This window comes from Canis lupus, chromosome 10 (genome assembly GCF_048164855.1).
Source record: "Canis lupus baileyi chromosome 10, mCanLup2.hap1, whole genome shotgun sequence".
Lineage (NCBI taxonomy): Eukaryota > Metazoa > Chordata > Mammalia > Carnivora > Canidae > Canis > Canis lupus.
The window spans coordinates 16,315,653-16,337,370 of record NC_132847.1 but is presented as its reverse complement, the minus strand read 5'-3'; the positions used below and the strand labels follow the sequence as shown (position 1 = coordinate 16,337,370).

The window sequence follows — 21,718 nt, the reverse complement described above, 5'->3', positions numbered from 1 at the left end:
TTTGTTGTAACATTTGGAGGGAGAAAAGAAGTTGGTGATCATCAAATTCAGCAAGCACCTCAGGTTCTAAATTGGGGATAATAGGTGTAGGAAGACTGAACATGATCTCGTAGGGAGTCAGTCCCATCTTATATGGGGAGTTCCTCACCCTATATAGGGTGAAGGGGAAGAGAGTCACCCAGTCCCCGCCAGTCTCCAGGGCTAATTTAGTTAAGGTCTCCTTTACTGTTCTGTTCATCCTCTCTACCTGTCCTGAGCTCTGGGGCCTATGCGCACAATGTAATTTCCAATCTTCCCAAGTACTAGTGCCACTCCCTGTGTTACCTTAGAGACGAATCCTGGGCCGTTGTCTGACCCAATCTTAATAGGAAAACCATACCTTGGTAAGATGTCTTCGAGCAGTTTCTTGGTCACAGTCTGTGCCGTTTCATGTTTGGTGGGAAATGCCTCTGTCCATCCTGAGAAAGTATCTACAAACACTAGTAAATACCTGTATCCATATTTTCCAGGTTTTACCTCAGTGAAGTCCACTTCCCAGTAGGCTCCTGGGAGGTCCCCCCGGAGCTGGGTGCCCGGGTTAGATCCATGGGCGGTGGTATTAGTTAACCGGCATGCGTGGCAGCTCGCCACAATCTGCTCGATCTTTGCTCGAGAGTCTTTAATAGTGATCTTTGCATGTCGTATGAGGTCTTCCATCTTCCTTGCTCCCATGTGAGGACTCCGATGTATTTGGGATAGGACTCACCGTCCCAGTTCCTCTGGCAGGATGATGCTAGAGTCTGCGGCCCTCCCCCAGCCACGCAAGCACTGGGTCATAGGCAAGCGTTTGATCCAGTGTAAGTCAGCATCAGTATAGTTGGGGGTGTCGGGCAGGGTCGGTGCCCCCGGATCAGGCCGCGTGGTTGCTAAGACCTGGGTCACCAGAAGGGCCACCTCCTTTGCTTTTAAATCGGCTCGCCGGTTTCCCCTGGCTACTGGCGTCTGCCTTTTGGTGCCCCGGACAGTGGGTGATGGCCAGGGCCTTGGGCAGCCAGAGGGCCCTCAGGAGTTCAAGGATCTCCGTTTTGTTTTTAACAGGCCTTCCCTCCGCTGTCAGGAGCCCTCTCTCCCTATAAAGGGCTCCGTGGATGTGAGCGGGGGCGAGGGCGGACCCGCTGTCGAGGTAGATGTTTACTCGTTCACCTTCCCCCATGGTCAGCGCCTTGGCCAGTGCGATCAGTTCTGCCCGTTGAGCCGAGGTTCCAGCTGCCAGTGGCTCCGCCCAGACGGTCTCCGTCTCCGTGGTTAGGGCTGCCCCCGGGTATCGGACTCCTTCTCGGACAAAACTGCTGCCCTCCGTGTACCAGGTGGCGTCCGTGTACCAGGTGGCGTCCGCGTTTGGCAGTGGCTGGTCCTGGAGGTCAGCTCTGATTCCGTGCACCTGTGCCAAAATTTCTTGACAGCCATGCAGAGGGGGGTCCCAGTCTGGGTTAGGGAGTAGCGTTGCTGGATTCAGGGTTGTCGGTGGCTTAAATAAAATTCTGGTGGGGTTTAGCAGCAGGCTCTGATAATGGGTCAGATGGGCATTGCTGATCCAGCGGTCGGGGGCTGTTTGAGTGCCCCTTCAATAGCATGTGGGGTGGTAACATGTAGTTCTTGCCCCATGGCCAGTTTGTCTGCATCCTTGACCATAGTGGCCACCGCAGCAATAATTTTTAAGCATGGGGGCCATCCAGCAGCCACCGTGTCCAGCTTTTTGGAGAGATAGGCTATGAGTCTCTTCCAGGGACCTAAGTACTGGACAAGGACCCCTTTTGCCACCCCGTCTTTCTCGTCCACATACAGGTAGAAGGGCTTGGCTAGATGGGGCAACCCAAGAGCCTGGGCAGACAGTAAGGCCTGTTTAAGGTCATTAAAGGCTCTGTTCATGGCCTCTGTCCATTCAAAATTTTGCTGGTGCCTGGTGGCCCCTTGCACCCATGAAGTTTTGTTTGCCAATTTCCCTTGGGGCTGTAATAAAACCGAATGTTGTGCCCCAGTGTCCACTAGGAATTCAACAGGTTGCCCCTCCACTTTAAGAGTTACGCTGGACTCAGGGAGGGGTGCTGAACCCTGACTCCCCTAATTGTCCAGGTCCTCCATTTCCAAGATCTTGGCAGGAGCCTTAGATCTTTTGTTAGGGCAGCTTTTTACCCAATGGCCCTCCTCTTTGCAATAGGCGCATTGGTTTTTGTTCATCTTAGGGAGCTACCAAGGGGGACCAGGGCCATCCTCCTTACCTGTCCCTGAAGCCAGCTTATTGAGGTGCCTCCGTCTTTCCTGTGGGTCGTCCATGGTTGTGCCAGCAGGACCTTGGCCAGATTTCAGGTCTGCCGGTCACTTAGTTTGGTTTGTTGTTCTTCCGGACTTTTTCTATTATAGACTCATTCTGCTATTATCACTGAGTCCTGCAAGCTCTTCTCTCCCAGTCTCTCTACTCTGTAATTTCTTTTTAATGTTCGGAGCGGCCTGGTTAACAAAAGCCATAATTGCGGCCTTTGTTTCCGGGGCTTCTGGGTTCATAGGGGTGCACTGCCTAAAAGCCTCTATGACTCTCTCTAAGAAGGCTGCTGGACTCTCGTCCTTACCCTGCCTCACATCACAGACCTTGGCCAGATTGGGAGGCTTGCGCGCGGCAGCCCGGAGACCTGCCCCTAGAGTCTGGCCCCTAGAGTGGACCCGGAGTCTCTCCTTACCTTCAGCCGATTGCAGCCCCAGGTGGGGCGGGATAAAGGGAAGGCAGCATTTATGAGGTCTGGGTTTTGAGTCGGCTGTCTGTCCTCTCCCAGGACAGACTTCCGGGCTTCCACCTGAATTCGTTCTCTCTCCTCGGTGGTGAAGAGAACCTGCAAGAGCTGTCGGCTGTCATCCCAAGTAGGCTGGTGGGTAAGGAGAACAGTATCTAAAAGCCCAATTAGGTCTCTCGGATTATCAGAGAACTTTGCATTTTGGGTTTTCCAATTATATAAATCACTGGTGGAGAACGGCCAATATAGCATTAGCTGCTCGCCAGTCTCGTCGGGGGGCCCCATGGCGCGGAGAGGAAGGGCGGTGGAGTCCGCAGGCCCCGCATTCGGAGGTGTGGCTGACCAGAGGGTCCCACCGCGTGTCCCCGCTGCTGGCCCATGCACAGGGACTCCCTCATCAGGGACGGGGGACGCCCCTTCTGCAGCCCCCGGTGTCTCCAATGGAGGGGCGGAAGGGGGAGGGGGTGCCCGGCAGGGCGGCGGGAGAATCAGGTCCTCCGGGGAGGAATCCTGGAAGACAGGATAAAGGGGCGCTTGGGGCGTAGAGTCGGTTTCCTTCTCGGCTTTCCGCAGGGCTAGAATCTCGGTGGGTCCTGCTTTGGGGGGTAAAAATGGTTTGAGCCAAAGAGGGGGATTCTCGATCATGTCCTGCCAGATCAGGATGTAGGGAACCTGGTCAGAGTGGCCGTCCGGTTTGTCCCTGAAGATCACGGCCTTAACCTGTAAGATAATAGGTAGGTGGGAAGTTCCTTCTCGGGGCCATCCCACGCCAAAGCTTGGCCATTCTGATATGCAATCATTTGGAATCTCTCTGTCCGTATGTCTATGCTCAGAATACGAGCTCTTTCCCTAACATCCGAGAAGTGGGAGAGCATAAGAGACAGGGGAGTGGTTTCTGTCTCCCCTATAATATCTCCAATCCACACCAAGACACAGACAGTAAAGACAATTAACAAGGACCCAACCACACAAATGCACAAACAGTTAGCAAGGACATAGTAACACAGACAAACGTGCAAACAGTTAACAAGAACAGCGTAACAGACAAACGTTCTGTGCGGCCGTGGAGACAAAACAGAAAGTAACCTGAAGGGCTGGCAGCCGGCCCTCCTTACAGATGAGGACCCCCGTACCCCTTAGAGACAAGGACTCCTGTCCTCCTACAGATGAGGACCCCCGTCCTCCTTAGAGATTAGGACCCCCGTCCTCCTACAGATGAGGACCTCAGTTCTCCAGGCAGGGGCAAGGGACGTCTCCTCAAGACCCCTGGTCGACAGCCCGCCAGCACGTCCACCTAAACCAATGCCGACCTAATACAGATTGGAATTCCTACAGATTAGAGATCTCCGAGATATGCGTGAAAAAGGTGGAAAAAGCTGAGTGCACTCACCATGCATGAAACCCTCCAGATGGGGTCCTGGAGGTTTCTTGGATCCCAGACGAGCCCCCAAATGTTGTGCCCAAGATTGCGAATCCGAGAAACCACCAAGGAGCCGACACTGATGCAAACACACGAGGGTTTATTTACAAGCTCGAGCTTGGGTCCAAGTGTACCCGACACAGCAGAGCAGGATCTTGGACCCCGAGACTAAGAGGCATAGCAGCTTTATAGGGGCCAGGGGCCAATGGGATACGCAGAAAGTTGTACAGTCATGTCGCTCCACACGCAGGTGGCCGATTGAATTACATCTTACCCTATAGTATCCACTTGAGCTGGCCTATTACTTTGGTCAGAATCGGTGCAGTTTTGGCGGGCACAAGGCAGGGTTACATGGTTATGAGCCGATTTCCGATTAGGGTGTGCCCAGCGGCTTGACTAGGGTGGGGGCAGCGCCTTAAGCAATAAGCAGGTCATGTGGGGGTGATACAGGAGGTGGCGGGTGTAGCACAAAATGGAGTTAGTCCTGCTCTGCTTGTCCAGGGGTAGGGGATTTTTGTTAAGTTTCCTGGGTCCCACAGTTTCCCTTTGTTATCCTATATACATTATTTTATGCATTTAGAAAATAAATTGGAGAAGGGGTCCAAAGGCTTTCATAGGCTTCCAAAGTCACTCACTAGGGCTACTGTAATGAAGTATCACAAACTTGGTGGCTTAAACAGCAGAAATTTATTGTCTTATAATTCTGGAGGCTAGAGGTCCAACGCCTTGGAAGGGTTGGTTTCTTTTGCGGGCTGTAAGGGAGACTGTTATTCCATGCCTCTCTCGGAGCTTCTGGTGGCTTACTGGCAATCATTAACATTCCTCAACTTCTAAATGAACCATTCTCTGCCTTCATCCTCATATGGTGTTTTTCCTATATGCATGTCTGTCTCCAAATTTCCCCTTTTATAAAGACTGTAGTCATACTGGATTAGAGCCCACTGTAATGACCTCATCTTGATCACCTCTGTAAAGATACTATCTCCAAAAAAGGTCACATTCTGATATACTGGGGCTTAGGACTTCAACGTATATTTTTTTCAGAGACATAATTCAGCCCATAACACTTCCAAAGTGGCTATGGCACACAAAAAGATAAGGGCATTGCTCTAAAGCTGGGTGGGTCCAGAGGAACCTGATAATATTTCAGGTTTAGCCAGACTGATGAAATAGGGACTGTGCCCTAAAGTTTACCCAGCCTGGATAGAGTTTGTTTGCTGGTATCTCCTCATACAGGCACACTACTTGTATATTTTAAAATAGCTGACTTCCTAGTGAACCCTGGGGGAAAAGAGTGATACCACCAGAGAAGAGAAAGGGAAAAGACTATAAATTCCCGGGGCCCAGTGTCAGGAGGGGAAATCCCGTCTAATCTCCCCAGGTGGTGGCAGCTGAGTAAATTACCTAGCAAGCATCTGTAACGCATTATATTGCAATTATCCCCGAAGAGTTCTGAGGGCTTGTAAGCAGCTGAAGATAAAAGACAGCCCTGCCAGAGGAAGAGCTGCTTCCTTTGCAATTTTACAGTGTTTGAGGAAATACACCTCATAGGACAACCGTCCCTTTCAGTAAGCCTTAAAGTACAAATAATCCCCTAGTTATGCAAGGGTCTTGTGTCTGGATATACTGCCTACACATGCATAAGACATGCAAAGAAATTGCATGGGGAAAACTAATATAATGAATCTTAGGAAATAAATATGATATGTACTTCTGGAATGAAATCCACCAAGAATTTTCACAGTAAATATTATGATTGCCTACTTAAATCTTGACAGCAAAATATATAAAGAGCAAACATTTTTTTAGTAGTGATTAAGTGCCAGGAAGTGTACTGCAATTTTTTTTTTATAAGAAATCATCTCATTTAATCTCCACAACAATTCTAAAAGGTAGGTACTATTATTAACCCCACTATACAGTTGGAGAGGATGAGAATCAGACAGTGTAAATAGGTAGGACACTCAGTGTTTTCACTGTTAGTTATGGATGGAACCAGGTATTTAATACCCATTTTTAAATTTTTGAATCCTTTCCAGTATACACAAATAAATACTGTAATTATTAAAATAAACTTTTCCAGTAATAGAAATCAATATCTTAATTCTTTCTGCAGACTCAGAAAACCTTTTATAAGTGTTGTTATTTATATTAAGGGCTCAAATGAACAAATACCACCATTTACTCAATGCAACACTGAAGGGAAGGGAAAAAAAAAGCTTTTATAGACCTAATTACCTCATGCGTTTGCTACCCAGCAAGAAGTAGACACATAGGTATGTATCTACGTAAATAGAAAAGTTCGAGTTCTTCTTTGCCTGCCATTTTTATGAGTAATCACTTAGGAGAAATGAAGTACTATGTAATCTACCAACAGTGTACACTAGGGCTATAGCTTCCAGGCTGAAACAAAATGTTTCCCAAATCATGTGTACAAACCAGGTATTTACCCAGCTTCCTTCCTTTGCTTCCAGGGACATCATACTATAATTACAAGGTCAAACAAAAATTTATTGTTTCATGCATTTTCCCTCAGGATTTTGTCACTTCTGTAGTCCACATGGCACTGGGCTGGAGAGGATGGAGTAAAGGAGGCAGTGAGCTACTCGTAAATAATTAACAACCAGCTGTCTGGAGGGTGCAAGCTCGGATTTGTAGTAGTTGCCCATTTTTGTGGTGTCAGTATTCCACAGTGCCCAATTTTAATTGCCAACACAATGACAGTGTATGCAGAGCTTAGGAGATGTGGGCAGTAGAACACTATTATATTGTGTTTCTACCCTACAGATAAAATAGGCATAAACAGCCTCAAGATCATAGATGATATTAGAACATGGGAAAGTAATAAGGAAGTGATGAGGTTTGAGTATTTTTACCTTTGCTGTTAATGTAATTTATTTAATTGTAAGTTTGTACAACTTATTTTTTATAGTAACATTTGAGGTATAATTTACAGAGCATTACATTCAGTGTACAATGCTTTTGGTATGTTTGCAACCACCATGACTGTCTCATTTTAAAATACTTCATCATCCCCAAAGAAATTCTGTATTTGTTAACAGTTACCCCCCTTCCTCACTACCCATTCTTTCCTCTCCTAGCCCCTGGCAACCAGTCATCTCCTGTTAGTTTCTATAGATTTGCCTATTTTAGAAAATCAGATAAATGCAGTCATTCAGCATAGGTTCCTATTATTGAACTGTAAAATGTGTTTTGTGTGTATGTGTGTTTGTAAATGTGTGTACATACATATATATTTCCAACAGATGTGCCTTATGGTTTCCCTTACTCTTGTCTTGCTGCACTGATTAAGAACTTTCCAGTTCACTGTTGAATAGAAATAGTGACAGTTGTAATCTTTGCCTTCTTTCTCTTTTCTTTTCTTTTCTTTTCTTTTCTTTTCTTTTCTTTTCTTTTCTTTTCTTTTTCTTTTTTGGATTTATTTATTTATTTTAGAGAGAAAGAGTGTGTGCACGTGTAGAAGGGGGTAGCAGGGAAGATGGAGAGAAAGAATCTAAAGCAGACTCTCCATAGAGCATGGATTCCCGATGTGGGGCTTTATCTTGGGACCCTGAGATCATGACCGGAGCCCAAACCAAGAGCCACAGGCTCAACTGACCCAGTTACCGAGGTGCCCCAATCCTGCCTTATTTCTGATTTTAGAAGGAAAACATTGAATTTTACCATTAAATGTAAAGTTAGTTGTTAAGTTTTTGTTGTTAATCTGTTAATATTGGTACATTATATTGACTAATTTTCAAATGTTAAATCAACATTGCATTCTGTGATAAAAATCAGTCAAGGTATATTCCCTTATTTATATGTTGTTGAAATATATATGCTTAAAAGTATGTATAGAATTCTCCTGTCTGTCTATGAGAGGGTTGCTCTGAAGTTTTCTTATGTTTTTATCTGATCTGGGTATCAGAATGATGCTGGATTTATGGAGTATTTTCTTCTTTTTTATTTTCTTAATGAGTTTGTGAAGACTCAGTATTACCTCTTTATTAAATGTTTATAGAATTCATCACCTAACTCATCTGGTTTCTTTGGGGGAATAATCTCAACCTCAAATTTAATTTCCTTAATAAATATGTGTCTTTCTTGTTTATTCCCTCTTTTTTTAAAGATTAATTTATTTGAGACAGAGAGAGGGCACAAGCAGGAGGGGTAGAGGGAGAGGGAGAGAGAATCTCAAGCAGATTCTCTGTTGATCTCATGACCCTGAGATCATGGCCTGAGCCAAAACCAAGAGCCGGACACTTCAATGACTGCCCCAGGTGCCTCTATCTAGTTCTTCTTGAGTGAGCTTTAGTAGCTTGTTTTTTGAAGAATATATCCAATTTATATAAGTTGTCAAATTTAGTAGCATAAGGACCTTTATCATGTCTCTTTATTATTAATATCTAGCATATTTAGTTGGTTCTTGCTTTTATCCAATCTGACAATTTTTACCTTTTCACTGGTGAACTTAGATTATTTCCATTAAGTATGATCATTGAAATGGTTGGTTTTCAGCCTCTTATGTTGCTCTATTTGTTCTGTCTGTCTTGGGTCTTTGTTTCCCTCGTCTGCTTTTCATGCCTGTTTTGGGGTTTCATATTTATTTCTGATTCCATTTTCTTCTCTTATTGACTTATTAACTATAACTCTTGTGCGTGCGTATATTTAAAGTTAAATATACTTTAAATGTCTTTGCTTTAAATTTTTTAGTCTATATAGTTAAGCTATCACATATATTCAAGTAAATTATACGTCTTTGGGTACTCTGTAAGAATATTATAACAATGCATATTCTCTTTCTACTTTCCCAGACTTTATACTGTTGTTACTTCCTTTCTACATGTTATAACCCCCACAGTACATTTTTATAATTTTTGCTTGAAATAGCAATTTTTGAAAGTTTTTTTTTAACATTTGTTTATTTCAGAAAGAGAGAGATAGAGAGCATATGGAAGGAGAGGGAGAAACAGGTTCCCAGCTGAGCAGGGAGCCTGATGCGGGCTTGATCCCAGGACCCTGGGATCACATGACCTGAGCTGAAGGCAGACGCTTAACCCACTGAGCCATCCAGGCACCCCTAACAGATATTTTAAAGCAAAGAAAAATACTTTGTTACACTCACTTCCTTAGCATATCTGTTGTCTTCTTTCCCTTATGTCAATCCAGATTTTCAGCTTGGTGTTATTGTTCCTTCTGTCTGATGGACTTTCTTTAATATTTATTGTAATGCAAGTCTGTGCATCATCAATATTAGCAGGGTCATTTTTTTGTCTGCAGACGTTTTTATTTCACTTTTACCTTTCAAATATATTATCCCTTGGGCAGCCTGGGTAGCTCAGTAGTTTAGCGCCACCTTCAGCCCAGGGCTTGATCCTGGAGACCTGGGATCGAGTCCCATGTCAGGCTCCCTGCATGCAGCCTGCTTCTCTCTCTGCCTATGTCTCTGCCATTCTCTCTCTCTGTCTCCCTCATGAATAAATAAATAAAATCTTTAAAAAAAAATCCTCAAATATATTATCCCTGATTATAGAATCTTGTGCTGCCACTTTTTCTTTCCATCCTCTCCTAGTTGTTGCTCTATGATCTTCTGACTTGTATTATTTCTGATGGGCACTGACTGTCATTCTTCTCTTTGTTTCTATGTAAGTGGTGGGTTCTTTAGCTGCTTTTAAGATTTTCCCTTTAAGCAATTCGATGCTGTTCTGCACTGGTGTGGTTTTCTTCATGTATCTTGCACTTCTCTATTATGTTTCTTGGATCTGTTGTTTTGTAGTGTTTTTCAAATTTAAACATTTCAGCCATTGTTCCAAGTATTTTATTCTGTCTCACTTTTCTCCCTTTTTAAGGACTCTAATTATACAAGTGTTAGGTTTGTCTCAGAAGTCACTAATGTTACCATAATTTTTTCCAATCTTTTTTCTGTTTCATTTTTTATAGTCTTTAAATTCATAATCTGATTTTCTGCAGTGTCTAATGTGCTCATGATCACATGCAATATATTATATATTATTCATATATCTGAAAGTTGGATTTTTAATATTTTTAAATAATTTCTTATTTATATTATGATCTTTTATGATCTCAACATGAGCATGCTTCCTTGCTCTATGTTTTTGAACATACAGAATAGGTTTGTAATTGTTTTTAACATCCTTGTCTGCTAATTCTGTCACTTGTATAATTTCTGAGTCTGTTTCTATTGATTTGTTTTTATTCTTTTCTTCTTTGTATGCTCAGTTGTTTTTTATTGGCTATCAGGTATTTTAATTTTACCGTATTAGATTTTTTTTTTTTTTTTGTAGTTCCTTTAAAGTATTCTTGAACTGTATTTTGGGATGCAGTTAAGTTTCTGGGAAACAGTTTTATTCTTTCCAGACTTACTTTTAAGCTTTGTTAAGTGACTTTTATGCTAGGGCTAATTTTTTCTAGTAGTGCAACTATAACCTTCGGGGTGTTCTCTCTGATGTGTCAAGTATTACTAAGCACTTCTACTGTGACTTTTAGGACCATGAACTACTCCTGGCCTTGTGCGATCTCTAAGGCTTTCCACCTGCTCATTTCTGGTGAACTGTTTCCCCAGCCTCAGGTAATTTCTCATATTAATGCAGTTTTTAGTCCGCAATACAAAACTGCAGATAAAACCTGTTCAAATATCTGGAGCTTTCTTTGCAATTCTCTTGACTCTGGTACTCTGCTCTGAAAATTCTAGTTCATAGGGATTCCCCAAATTGTCAACTTTGTCTTCTCTATTGACAGACACCTTAGAGTTCTGTTGGGGTGGCCTGGCCCTTTGTATGGCTGGGATACTTTCTTCAGCCAGTCACCTGGAACGATGATAAGGATCACCCATTTCCCTTTTCTCAATGGTTTCTGACCTGTGCTTTCTGGGATTCAATGTCTGAAACCCACTGGTTGACGTATTTACTCTTATTTTTTAGTTGTTCATGTGAGAAGGTAAATCTGGCCTTTGTTCCTCCATCATAGCCAAAAGATATATGATCTTTTGACCAAAGTGACCCAAATTCAAACTGGTGATTATTACTGTTACATTTATAGTTATTCCCATCTAAAAATCCTTCATGGTTACTTATGAATCTTCTGGAACTTACTCCACAACTTACTGTCTTTAATTAGTGGGCAATCCATAAATTTGATCTTGGATAGAATACAGATGGCATAGTGCTTCTGAGTAGGCCACTTAAAACTTCTGACTCAGCTCCATATGTGAGAAGGACTTGAAAAGCCTAGAGAAGAAGACTGTAGAGCTGCTCTTTGTGGCCTACCGTGAGGGGTAAAGGTGGGCAGGATATGAGCCATTGAGAGTCCAGGATGTCTCTGATACTGAGCACAGCAGTGTTACCTGGTGCTTCTTGGGTGAGTGGACACATCTGTGAGAGATCAGCATGTTTCCTGTCCATGTTGCTTGAACACAGAGTTTGCTCTAGTGTCAGTGCTTTTGTCAGGTTTGTAAGTAGAATGAGGACAGAGTACTCTGTCTCCCCATCTGTGCACCCAGTGTTGTTGGTGTTAAAGAACAGAAAGAAGCCTAGATCAAATTAAAATGGGGGTAAATAGAGCTGGAGCATATAAATGATTTAAGAGTTAGAAATATATGTAGGCCTCATAGGATGTGTTAAAGTCATGGAGAAAAAAGAAGGCAACAATTTCTTTAGCTCTCTATATGGCCTTATATATTTTTTTAATCTCTACTTGTCTCTATAACTTCATTCTCTGCTTCCTCTGTGAGGTATCTTCCTGTGCTCTTGGACTTCATAGTTACTGAAATAGTACCCTCAGTCACTGGTCTGCAGGATCTTCCAGCTCAGCTCTGTAGACTTAATTGGCTTAATATTTCCAAGAGAAGAATTTGGACCAAACTTGACTAGTTGTCTACCTGATGTTACTATGGGCAGGGGTGGAGGTGAGACATTTGATACAGACACAGACACCCAGTAGCATGCATGAGAAAGAGAATAGAGAATGCTCTTCTAATAACATTTATCATATGAGTCATAGATCACATCCTCTCTCATTCCTCATTGCCCTTGAATCCCATGAAGGATCTTGTTCATTTTAAAGCAGATAGATTCTGTGGAAGTCCCAAATAGAAAGAAATACCATTCTATAAGAAACCCTCTGTCCCTCAGAGGTTTTCTCAGGGTCAGCTCCACCCCAGTGTCTGGTTCTGCAAGGGGAAAAAATCACTTGTTGCAGATTTATCATACTTTGTGTCAGTGATAGGCTTGCCTATAAAGGAGTTTCACCCTCCAGCCCCCTAAAGTGAGCATGAGGACACAAACCTGAAGTTTTAAGGAATGTCAACGTGGTATTTCTTCTCACTTCATGTTGCCTATCATCTGAATATAGTAATGTCCCTCTCTCCCCATAAAACCAGGGAAACTATTATGCATATATTTTCTTTTTGTTCCATTAAAAAAGGCCCTAATACTTCCACCCAAATTCCATTTCAGTTTCAAAAACACAGTTACAGAAATCACAGGACCCACTTGACCCAACAGTGACCTAATAGTCACTATAAAATATGAAACAGATTCTAAATTATTCCACTGTTAGAGATTGTTCTTCCTAAACTACTGTCGATTCTATTTTAAAAAGTATGGAATGTTCACTTAAAAGTCATTAAATCTAAGTGAATTTGCCTACACTGATGACCTACTGCCCCTGAGGAAAACACACTGTGTGCTCATAATTACTGTCTTTGTGGTCCTTTTCAGTTGTGTGTGCTCTAAGAAAGTCTTAAAAAAGAGGTGATGTGACTATCTGTGCTTTGCAATTCAAGCTGTTTTGAGAGTGGAGGGAATTTCCCTAGAAGTGCCTCTTTCTCCCTTTCCTGACCCCTTTACCCTTGCATTCATTAAAGTCAAGTCCCTGGCTCAAGTTAAGGGAAGATTTTCGTTATTATCTTTGGCAAAGGAACTCTCTATTGTGGCTTTGATTTGAACTTCAGCTCTTTTGAGTGCAGGGGTCACATGAGAATTTGTTATGCTTCCTGGCAAATGTTTCAGAATAAACGAATCTGATGAAATTCTCATGAAGTATTTGTTTTTTTAGTGTTTCTCTAATACACAATAAATTGTAATTTATGAGCTGTAATTGAAGAAAATTCTGGAGGAAGTTGTGTATAAGATTAGGGGGATTATTAAATCAACTTTATTGTGTTTTCAAAACTTAAAAATGGTTTACAGCTATAATAAATTGCTTGAGAGTGCTATCAACCCATAAATTTTAATAATTTAATAAACATTCTGCAGTTAAGTTGGGCTCATGGCCAAATCCCAGGGCTGGTTTTGTGTCATGTATAGTAATATGTGTTTTAGTTTACCTGGCTGATAAAGGAATGAGCTGTTTCCATGCATGATACACAGTGATCGGCCATTAATTTTAATGAACTCAAACTCGGAACTCAATTTTAAAGTCAGAAGGGTGTATGAGGTTTCTCTGCTTCTCCATGTCTATTGAACCGGTCACTGTTGCTATTTAGTATCTTCAAAGTAAGAGGTTCATTTCATTTCCTCTAGCCTTTTCACCTTGAAAATTAGTTATAAAAGTAATCACTGACTTACCCATTAGCGAGCTGTTAACTGCACTGTTAAAATATTTTTAAAGTAATAAACTCAAAATACTTGTAATAATTTGCAGATAGTTTTCCCATTATACATTACTGATTAAAATAAATCAAATCCATATAAATTTAGTCAAGAGAATAAAGTTTGTGATACTTTTGGTATCTCTTGTGAAACTCCATATTCAAATTCTCAACAACTTCCTAAGAAGAGCAGGGTCTGTGTAGAGAGTCTGCATTGGCTTCAAACATGGGCCTTAATGAAATGTGCTTCTTATTGGAGCATTATTATAAAACATTGTTCAAATGTCTGTCTAGACATGCCTGTGCCTAGATCGAGACCAAATTAATTAGTGAATGTTTAATAAAATATCATTTTGTGGAATGCCCAGGTGGCTCAGTGGTTGGGTCTCTGCCTTTGGCTCAGGGTGTGATCCCGGGGTCCTGGGATCTAGTCCTACATCGGGCTCCCCGCAGGGAAACTGCTTTTCCCTCTGCCTGTGTCTCTGCCTTTCTTTCTGTGTCTTATGAATAAATAAATAAAAGCTTTAAAAAATATATATAATTTTGCTCATTTTCCCTCTGTTCTCAAATGAATAAACTTAGCTTAAAACTAAAGTGACTGCTTTAATTAGACTTTGTGTTCACTTGTTCGTCATTTGCTTTTTATGATAATCACAAAAAGTCACTAGCATACAAAAGGATACCTATGTAAGTTTAAACTATTGACTTTAGGCTCCACATTCTGTCTTTTTAAAAAGCAATTTCATGACCATGATAAAAATAAGTGTGATGAATATTAACAATACAGGAGTCTATGCCTCTGATTATTTAGTTCTCACTTTCTCTTCTTACTGATTTGATTGAAAAAAATATCATACTTGATGGTTTCTACCACCAAAAGAATGTCATTTGGTAACTAGATGTGTGTATGTATTTATTCATCCACGCAAAACAGGCACATGCTAATATATGCACTTGCCATGCCTACGTTTTCACTTAATGAAGAGCTTAATAAAAATCAGCATTCATAGCCTCTGCGTAGTCAGATAAATTAGTTAATGCACAATAAGAAGCTCTTATGTATAATGCAAAAGATTAGTCTTATCATTTGCATAATGTGCTACAAACGGCCCACTGTTTGAAGCAGTAGAAGCTCCCCCATTAAATTCGAGTTGAAAGCTGAATGACGTCAATAAAGTAATTATGCTTCATTTGGCATATCTCATTCATTCTCTGGAGTTCAAGACCCTCCCTGAGCTCTGTTGACAGCACTGCTGAAAGGCATTGGTAATGGTTCAAGAGCAGACCGGTGGGACTCTGGAAAGAAGCCTGGTGTGCTGAGTCTACATTATGTACTTGTTCCCCAGCAGAAATTTGCGTTACACTCTGGCCTGTGCACATTTTTATGTATAAATCTGTGCAATTAAGAACTTGTTAGTTTATACTGAGAGTAAAAAAATTTTCAGGCCACCGGAATACCTGTACTAGTGACTTCCATATTTACCAGAATTCCCAAAGGAAAGAAGAGATTACCAATGAAGACATTTCTACCTTATTTATGGACACATTTACAAACACCTTATTTCTGCCAGCAGCATTTACTGTCACAGTGTTGCTTCTCTCCTATCCCCTATCTTCAAACATTATTTTCATGTCTGTGAGAAATTAAAAGGCATTCCTTGAAAATCTAGTTTTAAATAAACACACACAACATACACACACGCTTCAGTAGTATGAAATTGAGACCCCCAAAAAGTTATACAATTTACCTAAGATTCAGTTCTGCTGGGTTTAACATACAAGTTTCTTGACTCTTATTCTTATGACTAGTGTTTTCCTGTTTTGTGTAAATATTAAAAAAAGTTTCTCTTCACATTTGTTTACTGTTTCAAGGATGGGGAGACAAATCATTTTATATTTGTCATGGTCAGCTGGCAAATATTTTTGTAAAGCTTCATGTTAAAACCGTAAAAATGGTGGCTATGGATTTGCCTCTGAAAGATGATGCATTTGCACGCTCAGAAATCTCACCCTGACTTGTTCAAAGGCAGACTGAGCTAATCTTTTTTTCACTATCCCCTGCAACAACGGCATTTGGACAAACATGGTAATGTATGACTTTCTTCTGAAAATGGCATTTTATTGAAATCCTTGCTTTCTGATTAATTAAATCTTATTTAGTGACTATAGAAAAACAATTTTGTTTGCCACAAAATGTATTTGTTTTGAAAACATGTATCCTACATGATAGTTTTCATTAATATTCCATAATAATAATTTAAGAAACTGTCAGTTGACTTCCTAGTACATGGACAATCTCCTTATTTTCTACAGGTAACCTTACTTATTTTGTGCTTATTGACTTCATAAGCATAGTTCTGTCTTGGCATGTGTGCAGCTTAGTGCTAAGAGCAGGCTAAAATGCTGTCATAAGATCTATATTTTTGCTGTTGTTTGTGAAGGAATAAGAAGTTAAAACCCAGAGATATTGTTAAGACAGGGATGAACACATTTACATTCAGAAGTCTACAAAATAGAGATTTTGATATTTTTAGCCAAAGAAAGCCAGTAGAGAAAGAAAAAAGTCTTAAAATTTCTTCTACTATAATTAGGATAAACTGAAGAAACAGGTGGAGATTATTGCATTTCAGTTTGATAATTTTATTCATTTACATAAATAATTTCATTTATTGAGGTAAGTTTAAATCAGATCACTCGTTTTTCACCGTTAGCTAAATGATAATCCAAATAATAGACAAATAGATTACTTCAAAATATTTATAAACACTAATCTGAATAGTATCAAATAGCCCTAGAATCAAATCTTTCCTACTTAATACCAATATCACTCTGTGAAAAGTGAGATGTTATTAAACAGAAATATATCTTCAAATGACCTATCTGAATTCATTTTTTGAGTGGCAACACAACAGTAACTGTGGCTACTTCGATATAGATTTTGACTAATTATCTTCCTGACTTTGACTAATTATCTTCCTGGCCCCTAGTAGTGTGTGTATGTGTTTGTGTTGGCAGGTGCTATTTTCCATGAGCCTCTTCCCTAGAATACGTTCAGATGAGATGGATTGCTAAAATCCAACGAGATAAATAATTGTTGTAATACCAGCAGTGCAACCACAATCCCACTCACAAACTGAGCTCCTTGGTCCAGATCATCTCTATGTAAAGAAGCAAGAGGTAAAAGTTCCATTCACCAAATGCAGAGAGTACAGCTTGAAACAGCTCAGTTTCAGTGGTCATTTGCCAAATTTAGATAGTATAAACAGATTAGTACAGATGCCTTGAATAAAATTGTTCCCAAAGTTTGATAGGTAATGTTCATAATGCAAATTGATTTCAGCTATGGGTATACTTTTTTACCGTATCTTTGTTGCAGTAGAGGATTTTTATTAGGCATTAGTAAATGGTCTTTGTGACTACTGCTATGACAGTCAGTGTTATATCTTAATTAGTAGTATTATTTCTAGTTCAACTAAAATAGCTAAAGGGTCCTCCTGGGACCTATTCTGGGATATGATTTTGTTTAATCTTATTATTAATGATAATAAATTTTTACTTTGTTGGAGTATCATCTGTATGCCAATGATTCCATTATTTAAACAAATAATTATTCCACATTACAGTTTCTTTTAGAACATGACAATAACAAATCATAGTTATGGCTTATTCAAAGTAAATTACGTCTAAAACACTAATAAAATTAATTGCAAGATGTTTGATTGGAAACCAGAGCTGGTTAAAACAGGAGCTCTCTCTTACGGTCTTTGATAATGCATTACTCTCTGGAATAAAGCTACCAGCATAAAATATCTCAGTGCTTGTTAGCAAACAAAGAGTAATTGAAACTTGGTTGCTAGGAGACATTATTTCTCATTGTTGACAATCCTGATTTTCTTTGATTACTGGCACTATTGTTGTTCATTACACAAACTGGATGTTTTTATATAACACTGAAGAAACATATTCTGGAACCCAATTGTTGTGTGAATACCACCATGTGCTACCATAGAAATGTTTATTCACAGGTTCGGCAGGTTAACTATCTCTGGTAAGCATTTGTTCAGAAGGCTTAATACATATTTTTTGATTTCTTGTAAAATGTAAATTTTCCTGGGAAGTAAATTCTAAGTTTTTATAGGACAAAGACTTTGTATAGTCAATGAAATTAAGGTTTTACTAAACACAAAAAAATAAACTTATCTGTGTTAATTTCACTCCTTTATTGTAATAACTACTTTTTAATATTCCAGATGCTTTCATTTGCATAAGGGAAAACAATATTTAAAATACAAGAAAATATTTATTTTGAATGAGCTAAGGATTTAAGTATCCTGGTTAGAAAGCAAGAAGTTTTAGAATGACTAGCAAAATGGCACTTTGCTATATAGTTTTCTCCAGTAAAGGATGTTTAGGTTTCTTCATTTACAGGGCAAGAGTTAGTATCACTTTAGCAAAGCTTCAACAGGTAGACAGTTTTGCAAGAAAGATCTCCAAAATTTTTACTCCAAATGGAATTCCAATTGAAATAATTTTTATGCATTCTGACCTTAGGTGTCCTCAATGCTGCCTGACAGTCAAATCTGCCTGCTGGTCCTCACAGCTGTGATAACCACTCTTTCCCACTCTTATGTCATTTTTGCTTTTCTTACTTTTCACATTCCTGCTTTACAGAATAGATGAAGAGACAAAAACTCTATAAAGCTTTCTTTCTTGTCACATTTCACTATCTTTTGTCTTTACTCCTCATTTTCTTCTCTCTTATTGCAGAGTAATGACATGTTTTCAGTGTGAAACTCCCTCTTCCGCTTCTCTTCTCTTCCTTTGGAAACCTTGGCTTTCAACTTCCAGCGCCTTCCCTTCTCTTACCAATAATTGTTTTTTCTTTGCCTCAGAAATACAGAAGGAAACTTGTGTCTCAAGAAGAAATTGAATTTATCCAACGTGGAGGTCCGGAATAATCACTGACAGTGTGGCTGCTGTTTGTCATCAGACAAAAGAATAGTCTTTATAATAAAGAACTTCCAAAATGGCACATGAGAAATTATACAGTAAACAACTTGAATAAATACTCTGTTAAAAAAAAAAGAAAAATATATAGAAAATTTAGATGGACACTTGTATCTCCTAATATATGTATCTTGGTGTTTCTTCACAAGCTTACCTAATTGTTTATATACTTAAAGTATACATCTAAAAAAATACATTTTTTAAAAAATACATTTAAAAAAAATTAAGGTGCATTAAGGCTAGGCTTACAGTTCTATATTTTTGTTTCTTTGTTTTTTGCTTATCAGACTTTTTTAAAGCTGTTTTATGTTTACAGATAGTTTCATTTTCTAACACTGTGCAATTTGATTTCCTCAAATACTTTAACTGAAATTGCTGTCATATGTACAAGTAGCCTCTAAGTCTCCAAATCAAGGTTTTTTGTTTTCTTTTGTTTTGTTTTTTTGTCTTTTATTAATTCTCTTTCTTTTGACTTCACATTACTGCTGGTGACCTTTCTTTCCTTTAGATCTTCTCCGCCCCCTCCCCTCACACACTTCCTTTAAAATCACTATTCTGGATATCTGCCCAGCTCTTAATGATTTCTCATATGTCTTCTTCTTAAGCTTCTTTTTCTGTTCTTATGTCCTAAAGTTATCATTCCTGTCATCAAAGTTTGTCTTGGCTCGCTCTCTTCCTACATTTTCTCCAATAAATATCTCATCCTATCCAAAAACTTCTGCTGTCATCTCTATACAGACCTCTGGGTAAAATTACAAATAAAATCCCAACTTTCTCCAAAATTCAATCCTGTATATTCACCTGCTGCCTAGTCAATATTCATATGGATCTTTCAGTGGCTTCTTAAACTTGACAAATAACTATGGGTCTGACTGTCACTTTTCTATGAAAATTTCCTTCTTCTCTGTTACTTCAGTTTTGTCCTGTTTTCTTTGCCATCTTGCTTCAGCTTTCCATTGACTCTCTCCTCTAGATTGCTGGAGTCTCCTAATTCATCTCTGTTGGTCACTGAATACATTTATCAGTTTTGTATTTGAAAGAAAAGTCTAATCATAGTACTTAAGTGATTAAAATGATTAGAAGTTTTCCCAAAGGCAACACACTGGTCCCTTCTAGACTTACCATTTTTTTCTCTGTTACTTCCACAGGATTTTGTACCTGTCATGAGTCTATTATTAATATTGAATTATATTGTATCCTTTTAAAAGTTGTGTTTTCCCATTCATAATTGGATATAAATTATTTGAAAGCAGAGTTTATATTTGATTTACCATTATATCATCCATAATATATTGGTCACATTTAATATAAATAAATAAATATGTTTTAGTTAAAAATATAAGTAAAGATTATTTTTCAGTGTAAGAAAATGTGATGAGTTACTATGTGGTTTTAAATAATGCATCCTTTTATTGTATTTTCTTCCCTTTTCTTTTGGTGATGAGGACTTCTTTATACTGATGGAGACAAGGACAATTTTGAAAAGTGATTCTAAATTTTTGTAAAGAAAAATGTTATTGACTTATACTGGCTTATACTAATTGCATGACTATATAGTACAGAAGAAAGGAAGGGAAAAGTATAATGTTGTAAGGTTCTTAGATAGCATCTGAATTAGTAAAATATTCTTAAAAAGCATACTGTGATAAGTTAAAGATGCACACTGTAAACTTTTGAACAATGACTTACTAATAAAACCTAAAGATATTGCTATGAGGACGATTCTATACAGAAAATAGAAAAGTAAGAAAAACGTAAGTCTTCTAAAATGAAACAGGAAAGGAAGAATAAAAGGGCCAAAGAACTAATAGGGAAAATATTTTTAATAAATAGCAAAATGGTTGACTTAAACATAAGTAAATCAATAATTACATTAAAAGTTGTTAATAATCAGACTGGATATTAAAGCTATACCTAACTATATAAAGTCCAGAAATTCACTACAATATGGTCAATTAATTTTTAAGATACTCACTTAGGCCATTCAAATGAAGAAGTATGATTTTTTTTTCTCTTACAAATTGTGCTGAGAATTTGGTTTCCATCTGGAAAAAAATGAAACTCGAATAGATTTTAGACCTAATCTCAAAAGTCAAATCTGTAAACATTCTAGAGAAAAATCCTACAACAAAATCTTTGTGTCATTGCAGAAGATATAAAAGCACAAATCATAAAGGAAAAAAAGGAGAAATCTGACCACCATATTAAATACTTCTATTCATCAAAGGATACCATTAAAGTCATATGCAGACAAAGCCATAGAATGGAAGAATATATTCTTAGAACATATATCTAAGTATTTGCACCCAGAAAATATTTTTGAAAGCTATTGCAATGATCAGAAGAAGACAAATAGTCTAATTTAAAAGTAGGCAAAGGATTTGAGCTGATAATTCACAACGGAATACATAAAGATGGCCAATAAGCACTGAGAAAGATGTTTAACATTATTAGTCATCTAGAAAATCAAAATTAAAATAAAAGTGAAACATTATTATAAATCCACAAGAATGTCTAAAATAAAGATCGATAGTATGAAATATTTGAGACATTGCATATCAACTGGACCTGTCATACCTTCCTGGTGGTATAAACATTTTGTGTAATTGGCAGTTATTTTTTAAAAAGACATAACTGTATGATCTGACATTTCCACTCCTAGGTCTTTACCCAAGAGAAACGTTCACAGTAATTTTATTTATAATATCAAAAAAAAAAAAAATAAGAAGGGTCTATCCAAAAAGAAGATCTAACAGTTGTAAATATTTATGCTCCCAACTTGAGAGCAGCCAAATATATAAATCAATTAATAACAAACTTAAAAAAACCCCACATTGATAATAATACAATAATAGGGGACTTTAACACCCCACTTACGACAATGGACAGTTCACCTAAGCAGGAAATCAGGAAGGA

General features: G+C 38.9%; 1 long non-coding RNA gene across 1 annotated transcript; it reads left to right on the top strand.

Moving 5' to 3' along the window:
* The first annotated feature begins 15,683 nt into the window (after window positions 1-15,683).
* Window positions 15,684-18,886, top strand: LOC140640869 (uncharacterized). Its single transcript, XR_012037471.1, has 3 exons — window positions 15,684-15,881; window positions 16,811-16,972; window positions 18,688-18,886. It is a non-coding gene; the product is annotated as an uncharacterized lncRNA (long non-coding RNA).
* Window positions 18,887-21,718: the final 2,832 nt, after the last annotated feature.